This window comes from Curcuma longa, chromosome 20 (genome assembly GCF_044706935.1).
Source record: "Curcuma longa cultivar G26 ecotype Majalengka, Jawa Barat chromosome 20, ITB_CL_G26_1.1, whole genome shotgun sequence".
Lineage (NCBI taxonomy): Eukaryota > Viridiplantae > Streptophyta > Magnoliopsida > Zingiberales > Zingiberaceae > Curcuma > Curcuma longa.
Window position 1 is genome coordinate 10,342,379 of NC_133880.1, and position 8,463 is coordinate 10,350,841.

Here is an 8,463-nt window from a genome sequence, read left to right on the forward strand (position 1 = left end):
TCAGATTCCCCATGGAATAAAATTAATCGGTTCTCAACCGACTTTGCCCATAATGGTAACCGGCTCAAATTCGCAGTCTTGCTAACTATAGCCGGCACCAGCTCAGTAAAAGGTATCTCCTAACTATGCATAATATGCTAGGTAATCTCCAGCTCTACTGGAGTAATAGTTTGTCAGGTCGTTTTAATAATCGACCTCGTCCTCGGTTTATCAGAGTCATATAATAAAATGGTATCTGATATAACAACCAGTATAAATTTTCTAACAAATATAGAAATATACTAGAAATACTTACAGCTCTATTGCCTGGAGATCTTCTGCCGTGTCAGCTCCATCTCACAACAGAATCGAGTAAACCGAAATCTGATAAACCCGATACAACGACAAATCCGAAGTAAACCAAGTCAAAACGAACTCAGATAGACTCTAAAATGCAGCTAACAGACCGTAAAACTATGCTCTGATACCAAATAAATTGGTATCAGATACACAAAATATGCAACAAATCCCGAAAGATCGAACTGCTCTGATACCAACTAAATTGTCACGCCCCGAGAGATAGTTGTCCAAAAAATTTTGACAGCATCCCCCCAGTAACTATGACAATTCCCTGGATACATACATATATAAAAGGCCCACACGGCCTATCCATAACAGACTATGGATTTATACAAGGAAATAAAAACAAATGTGACCCATACGGTCACTCAACACATCCTACTATATATGAAATGCATCTGTACAATCCTAACGAATAAAACTGGTTAAAACCGATTCGTACAGCGGAAACATATCTATTCTAAAGATAAATCAAATAGTGAATTGCTATTTATTCAATAAATAACATAACCGTAAAGCAATTGTCTTAGAACACCTCTCAAATATAACAGACTCGAACTTCGATAAGCCATAGCAAATCAGTCGACTGATGTCTATTGTGACGTCCCGGGAGACGGCTGTCTGAAAAATTTTGACAATATCTCCCCTATAACAAGTCAACTTTTCCTGATACATTTCAACATGAAGGCCTACACGGCCAAAACTAGAGCCCACATGGCCGCTCAACAACACAACATATGTATATACTGCTAAACTATAAGGATAAAGGCTCACACGGCCACAAATCACATACATAACACATGTATCAACTACGTAAAAGCGGAAATCTCAAAGCACATTGATAGTGCCCATACAACATCAACAACAACTCCACTACGAAGCCAAAACATGAACATCACAAGACTAAAATCACAAAACTGCACAAATACACACAAAACTCCATAAACCACACATCGAAAACACAATCCCAACATATCAAAACATAATCTGAATTAGCATAACTATCAGAAAGTACCTTAATTTATAGACCACTTAGTAAAACTTAAGCACGCATATTGATGAAATATAGACAAGATCAACAAAGACAAGAAAAGTGAAGAAGGACAATCATCTAGATATATATCTTTAAAATAAATTAGCTGATGCATGCTATGTTTTGCATCCAATAACCAAGTAACCAACCAAACAAAGTAACCTTTGACACAAAATTAATTGAGCATTAATCAATTCAGCAATTGAAACTTTTCAGTGTAGAAATAATCAAACGTCAAACACTTCATACAAGAAACTCATACAGGAAAAGTCAAATCAATTAAGGCGAACTATCTAGACAGGAAAATAGACTTACCTTGGTTCGTTTGCTCACCAACGAAGAAGACCTGGCCGGCGATGAGCTTGCAGGAAGGAGCATCATCCTACATCGTCGGTCGGCGCTGCTTTGGAAAGAACCGGTGCTGGAGACGATGTGGATCTCGAATTCCCCTTTCTTCTGGCTGGCGGCGAGCTTGGGCACCGGATTTCTCAGGCAAACGGTAGAATTAGGGAGGAGGTGGCGATTAACATTTTCTTCTCGCCAGAGGAAGCCAAATCCCACGGCAAGAAGAGGAGCAGCGCCGACGAATATATTGACTCCTTGTCGCTAGCCATCACCCCTAGGGTTTCCTCTGCCTTCACTGCGGGCGGCTGCATCGGGCAAAGCCACCGGCACGCCACTAAGGAGGAAGGAGACGACATTGTAGGGATTTCACGAGCAAGCCAATGAACAGGGCGTGATACCCTATTTTTATCGCACTGAAGAGGAGAACAACAGTGCACGGCTAGGGTTTCCAGTGTGAACCGGGAGAAAAAGAAGCCAGATCGGATTGGCTTGAACCTGGTTCATTAGGGTTATTGTAGCAAATCGATTTATTTTTGGTTCGCTTGGTTCATTAACCAAACGAACTCCGATTTGATCCAAACTATTTTTGTTCAATTCGTCTTCCCAAGACGAAGCTTTTCATTAGCATCCATTCTGATAAAATCTCTTCCATGACAAATTAAACCAAGTTGGTTCAATTTGGTTCAAAACTGAACTATTTGGTTCACTAACCAAACTATCTCTAATTTGAACGAATTAGTTTCATTCATTTCGTCTTAGCAAGACGAGTTCCAATTTTTCCGTATCTTACATCTATGGCCAAGCAAATAGAATATTGAAAACTCAACTGTGAGATTCGACTGATTAGGTAACAGTTGACTGATGGTAATGGTTAATCGGTTGATGCTAAGGTGGATAGAGTTGTTAAACTGACAGGTCATAGCAATGTTTGAATCTATAGTGAATTAACTGACTAATAAGTAAGATCAGTCGACCGATAGGCGGAAATCAACCTTGACTTGAAGACTATAAAGAAAGAGTTTCGAGGAGATTTTCATCATCGATTCTTGAAAATTTGAAGATGAAGTGCTACTATATTTTTCAAATTAACAAGAGGCAATTTCAAGCTATAAGAAAGTGTCCACAGTAATATTTGATTTGTAAAGTTGTTTGTATTTTTGTTTGTATTTGTATACTCATTATATTTGTTGCAAGAACAAGTTGTAAGAGGTTTCTCCCCCTCTAGTAAGTATCCAAGAAAGAGAAAGTTTTGTGGTGATAGTATCGTTAGGACTAGATCATGGAATAGTTATCTTGGGAGGTAACAAATCAAGTAAAATCTTAGAGTTGTATATATGGTATTAATTTTGATTAAGTTTCTATTGCGCATTTAAAAAATAAATACGAAATCGAGATGATGTGATTGAAACTATTCATCCCTTTTAACTTGCACTGAGTTCTAACAATTATAGTAACTACGAAACTGTTACTAATATAATGTGAATATTTTTTAATAAATTTACGTTGTAACAATTACGATTTCGTAATTATTATAATATGTGTAGCAGTTACAAAATCATAATTGCTATAGCGCACATGATCAATTTAAATTTTTTATAGAAATTTAAATGAAAGATAACTATATTTAATAATATTAAAGGGCAGTCAAAAAAATTTACTTCACGGACGAGGTCAAACGATGCCCTTTTGATATTGAAGATTTGAAAAAAAAAAAAAGCCGTATATTTAATTTTGTCAATTTCATTTTGTGAACATATTGCAATGGAAAACAATTTGGTAAATAGTAATGAATTTTTTTCATCAAATGTCAATTTCTTATTTTGACAATTTCTTTATGAAGTTCTGTTTTAACTTTATACGCCTTATTGTATGTTAATATCAGTCTAAATCCAATACGTCGCCGCGTTGCGACCATATGCCGCCGCGGAGTAAAGTGCGATCGTGCACCACCATTGGGTCCCGCACACCACAATTTCTGTCGCGGGGCCAACGGAGTTCCTACGATGGGAGAGCATCCCAGGTCAGCATCCACAACCCTACGCCGACCGCCATTCCCTCTTCGCCCATACAACACCCGGAAACGTCATGGTGGAATCACACACGCCACACCACAAGCTCGCTCCCGGATCGAAATGGCAAAATCCACTTATCATTAAATAATTTTTTAGAAATAGCCATACAATTATATATATATATATATATATACCATCATTATTATACTATGCACCCATCTCTGTCAATCCACCGCCATCGTGAAACACCAATCGCTACTCTCTGATCTCTAGTGTGACATCTGATGCTTAATCTCTCTCTTCGACCTCGGTTTTCTCTTCTTCTTCATCTTTTGCCCTTTCTTGCTTAACGTAACTCAAGCTCTCTGGTCTCTACATGGAGTGGCATCAGGTGAAAATCATCGTCTCTGTTATGTCTTTCCTCTCGTATTGTATTTCTTCTGGGTTTTAATTAGTGAGTTGAGAGATCTCTCAACTGCTGCATCTTTATTTCCCATCGACTCAATTCTTGAAAGAAGCAAGTCACTTTATTTTCACACCATCTTTACTTTCTCTCTCCCCTTTTTCAAAAGGATCACTTTGCCTTTGTTTGTTTTGTTGTTGTTTTGTTGTCGTTGTTGCTGGTTCTCTGGTCTCGTTTGGCTTTTGCTCGTTCTTCTACTACTTCATATGCTGATCACTACTACTTTGCTCAATTAATGTGCTAGTCTTCGTCCTCTTCGACGAGAACGACGGCGAGGCCACCTTCACCACAGGCAGCAGCAGGGGAGAGGAAGGCGAGGCTGCAGAAGGAGCAAGTGTCTAATTGCCCTCGGTGTAACTCCACCAACACCAAATTTTGCTATTACAACAACTACAGCCTCAGCCAGCCACGCTATTTCTGCAAGACCTGCCGCCGCTACTGGACCGAGGGCGGCTCCCTCCGCAATGTCCCCGTCGGCGGCGGCTCCCGAAAGAACAAACGCCCCTCCTCCACCTCTTCCTGTTCCTCCACCGCCACTTCCGCTGCTACTTCAATAATTCCACCTAATCCCAAGAAGCTTCTCCTACCCGGCGTTGGCGGTGATTTCGTTCCCGCCTTGGGTGTCGCTCCAATTTCCTTTTCCACCACTACCACCACCCACAAGCTAAAGCAGGATGGGGTGCAAGACCTCCACCTCGGCTTCCCCCACCTGGTCGTCAGTCCACTACCGGACTTTGGCGCTTCAAGTAGCAGCGCCACGGGACTGCTAAGGCCGTTCTTGCCGTTGTCAACGCTGTCGGAATTTTACTCCTCATCCGGGTTCGGGTTAATGCAGGATTTGATCAGGGCCCCCCCACATAGCTTTCCGGTGGATGCGGGTGCCGGCGGCGGGATTGGAGGAGCAAGTGGTGGTTTTGAGGCTGTAGAGGTGGAGTAATTCCGAAAAGACCGGCAGGCTTTTGTTCCCTTTGGAAGATATAAAGCCATTAGTAGTCCATGATCCAACAAATACTAGTACTGCTGCTGGTGGTAATGGTTCAGCTTCAGCTTCAGCTTCTGCTTCTGAGTTTGAGATGAGTGGCAGATCAAGCCAAGCTGCTGGGGACCCGCCTGGGTTTTGGACTGATATCATTGGCGATTCAAGTGGAACCGGAGAAGGCTGGTAGAAAAAAAAAGAAGGGAGATACATCCATTGGCATCAATCGTGCTATAAAATCAAATAAAATGCAGGGATTTTCAAATCTGAAGGAGAGTAACTAACACAAGGAAAATACAAGCATGGAGTTTTACTTCTACAGCTTTACATGCGAAGCTTCTCTTTTTTGTGCTGGCTTCAAATTAAAAGTAAGAGGTTTCATGTCACTAATTATGTGAAGAATTAATAGCGTCAGATATATTTCTATATTCTATCATTTTCTTATTATGCCATCCATCCCGCCTCGTTCATCAACTTGAAAGATAGAATTAATTAGGAGAATGGAGCAAACATGTATACGTTCCTGGTACTATGTCTTCTATGCAGAAAAAGCAGAAGAAATGGTATTATGTCTTCTGCTGAAATGGTACTATGTTTTCTACTTTGTTATTTGTGGATAACCTTTACGATTTATAATAAATATTTTGGGTTAATTAAATTGGCAGCTGTATGGATATGAGATGAGAGGGGGCGGTGTCGTTCTTAGGATATGATTGAGTTGGTTATTACGGGATAGATTTATTGAAGTGGACAATGATTGAATTTCAATGAAGCTGAGATAATGTCTTTCTCTATAGTGGTCAATTATAATTTTTCGATTTATCTTCTCACATATGAACGTGAAACTGATCGTATAAGATTGTTGAGATGACGAATTTTATCTTTTGTTAAAGAGAGGGATAATATCTCATTATTTGAGCGGAAATTCTTTCTTCTATGAAGTCACTAAAGTGAATCTAAGTATTAAGTAGAGAAGGGATAAGTAGGTATGGATGAGTTCAAGTACATTTCCTCCACATGCAACGCATATGTGTGAATATATTTGTTTTATAATATAATTAGTAGGTCATTTAGTTATGGCTGGCAAATGCTTGCATGAGCCATATCATGCGCAGATAGATTCACTGCGAGTGGGAGGACGAATTTCTCCCATTTCTTAAGCTGTCACTTTGATTTTAGATTTGGACTGCTGATGGAAAACCCTATTTTAGTTGTTTTTTCTCTTTATGAAAAGAAGGCAAACAGTATTTCTAATTTTTTTGGGGGAAAAGAATATAGCTAATTAAATTAAGATAGATGCATAGTCTACACTGTAGATGTTGGGATTGCATGTCTCATTGGTTGTCACAGAGTTTCATTTGCACCGGGCAGTTTAGTTTTGATCATATACATTTGTTATTATATATATATATATATATATATATATATATTAGGCATTGTTCATGATTGTGTCAATTGATGAACATAGTTTGAAAGTCAACTTAGCATCAAATAATTGTTTGAATGCTTTGATATTCACCTTTCATCTCTTCTGGACTTTTAAAGTATTTAATAAAATTAGCCTCTTAATTTTATCAGCGTTCTCTCTTTTTCATATAAAGAAATTTTTTTGTCCTAGGATTTGTTATTACAAAATAGTGAGCACAATTTTTAAAAATTGTTTTTTTATTTTCTTTATGAATATTTCTTGCAATCTCCTGGCTAAAGCCATACATAGAAATAATATAGTTTGTAGCTAGCTACTGACTATCTTCCGATTTGCATTATACCTTTGATTTTGTTAAATCAATTAATAATCAGTTGTTGTGAGTATAGTAATTAAGATTGTGAGAATCATTATTTTCATGTGTATTGACGTCATAAATTTGAAAGTTATAGATGTGATTCTTACTTTCTAGTTGTTTTGCATCACACTTTAGCTTGTTGGATAGTAATCTTGATATAAGTTAACAATTAAAGTAATCATCCTCTTGTTTTATATATAGCATTCCAAAGCTATTTATGATAGTTAATTATGGTAGGACTCTATCTCGACCTTTGAAACATGATGATTGAGAGTGTCTAGAATATAATGTCAAGTTTTTCTAGAATGCATGATATGAAATACCAAGTAATGAAGAGACTTCTCCCCAATAACCTACTCAAAAGGATTAATCATTTCCAATGAGACTTTAATCCCAAGTTGGACGTCCTAATGTTAGAAGGATGAGTTCATCCCAATTTATTCATAGTGATCATCTTCATTGAGCAAATCTTTGATTAAAGTATAGTTGATGATTGTAAGGTTAAATTTGTTGTCATCAAATTAACATTTTAAAATTGCTTTTATTTAGTGGGTACATCTAGAACATCACATCATAGAGCTCATCACTTCAAGGGGAAGACCGTCTACCCATTATAAAAAAAAAAAATGTTATCATCCTTCAATTATACCTCTAATTGAATTTTTTATGGTATTGTATTGCATGAGATGACTTAGGGCTCTTAATTAAGGAGTTTATGATTTGATTAGACGGGAATCTTGCTTACCACTATGCTAGTTAACTGAAAGTGTTGAGATTTGATTTTTAAAAAAAAAACATTATGATTCTTATTTATGCCAATGTTAAAAACATACTAGGATGCACCTTCTCAACAATTTTAGGTTGATTCAAAATAGCAATTCTTTTCAAGTATATCAACCGATGCATTCTAATTGTTTATATATTATTTTCTTATCAAATAAGTGTAGGAAATCTTATGCGATAAAATAATAAAATTCGTAGCGGAAATAGGATCTTAATGAGCGATCTATGTGAAAGAAAAACTCGTACGAAGTTTGATTTATCTATCTAATAGATCTATACCTTTGTTGGGTACCCTTCGCTTATCCCACTCGTCCTCGGTTCGTCAGATCTCTTGCACGTTTAAGCGTCCGTGCCTCTATGTGTATCCACACGAATACGATCTCAAGTTTTGGAGAAGAATGACCTTTTGTGATACTAGCCACACAAGGTGATTCGATCAAAACAAAGAGGAGGAGGAAGAAAATGGTGTTAGGCCAAGAGGGAGAAAATAGCTCAAATGGTTTGTTTTCTTTCAAAAAATAATGTAAGAAAAATCTTTTATATTCATCTCATGAATATGAAGAGTTTTTGTTTCTTTAGCTTCCCCACATTAAAGTCAATTAAAATCCAAATAGAGTACATATTTCTTATGTTGGCTCTTCATCCAATGAAGAGAAAAACCCTTGGTCTTCCTCTATAATTAATTCATTAAATATTTTAATAAATTAATATCTTATTCAAATTTAGTT

General features: G+C 37.4%; 1 pseudogene; it reads left to right on the forward strand.

Moving 5' to 3' along the window:
* Window positions 1-3,995: 3,995 nt before the first annotated feature.
* On the forward strand, window positions 3,996-5,752 carry LOC141813872 (dof zinc finger protein 1-like; annotated as a pseudogene).
* Window positions 5,753-8,463: the final 2,711 nt, after the last annotated feature.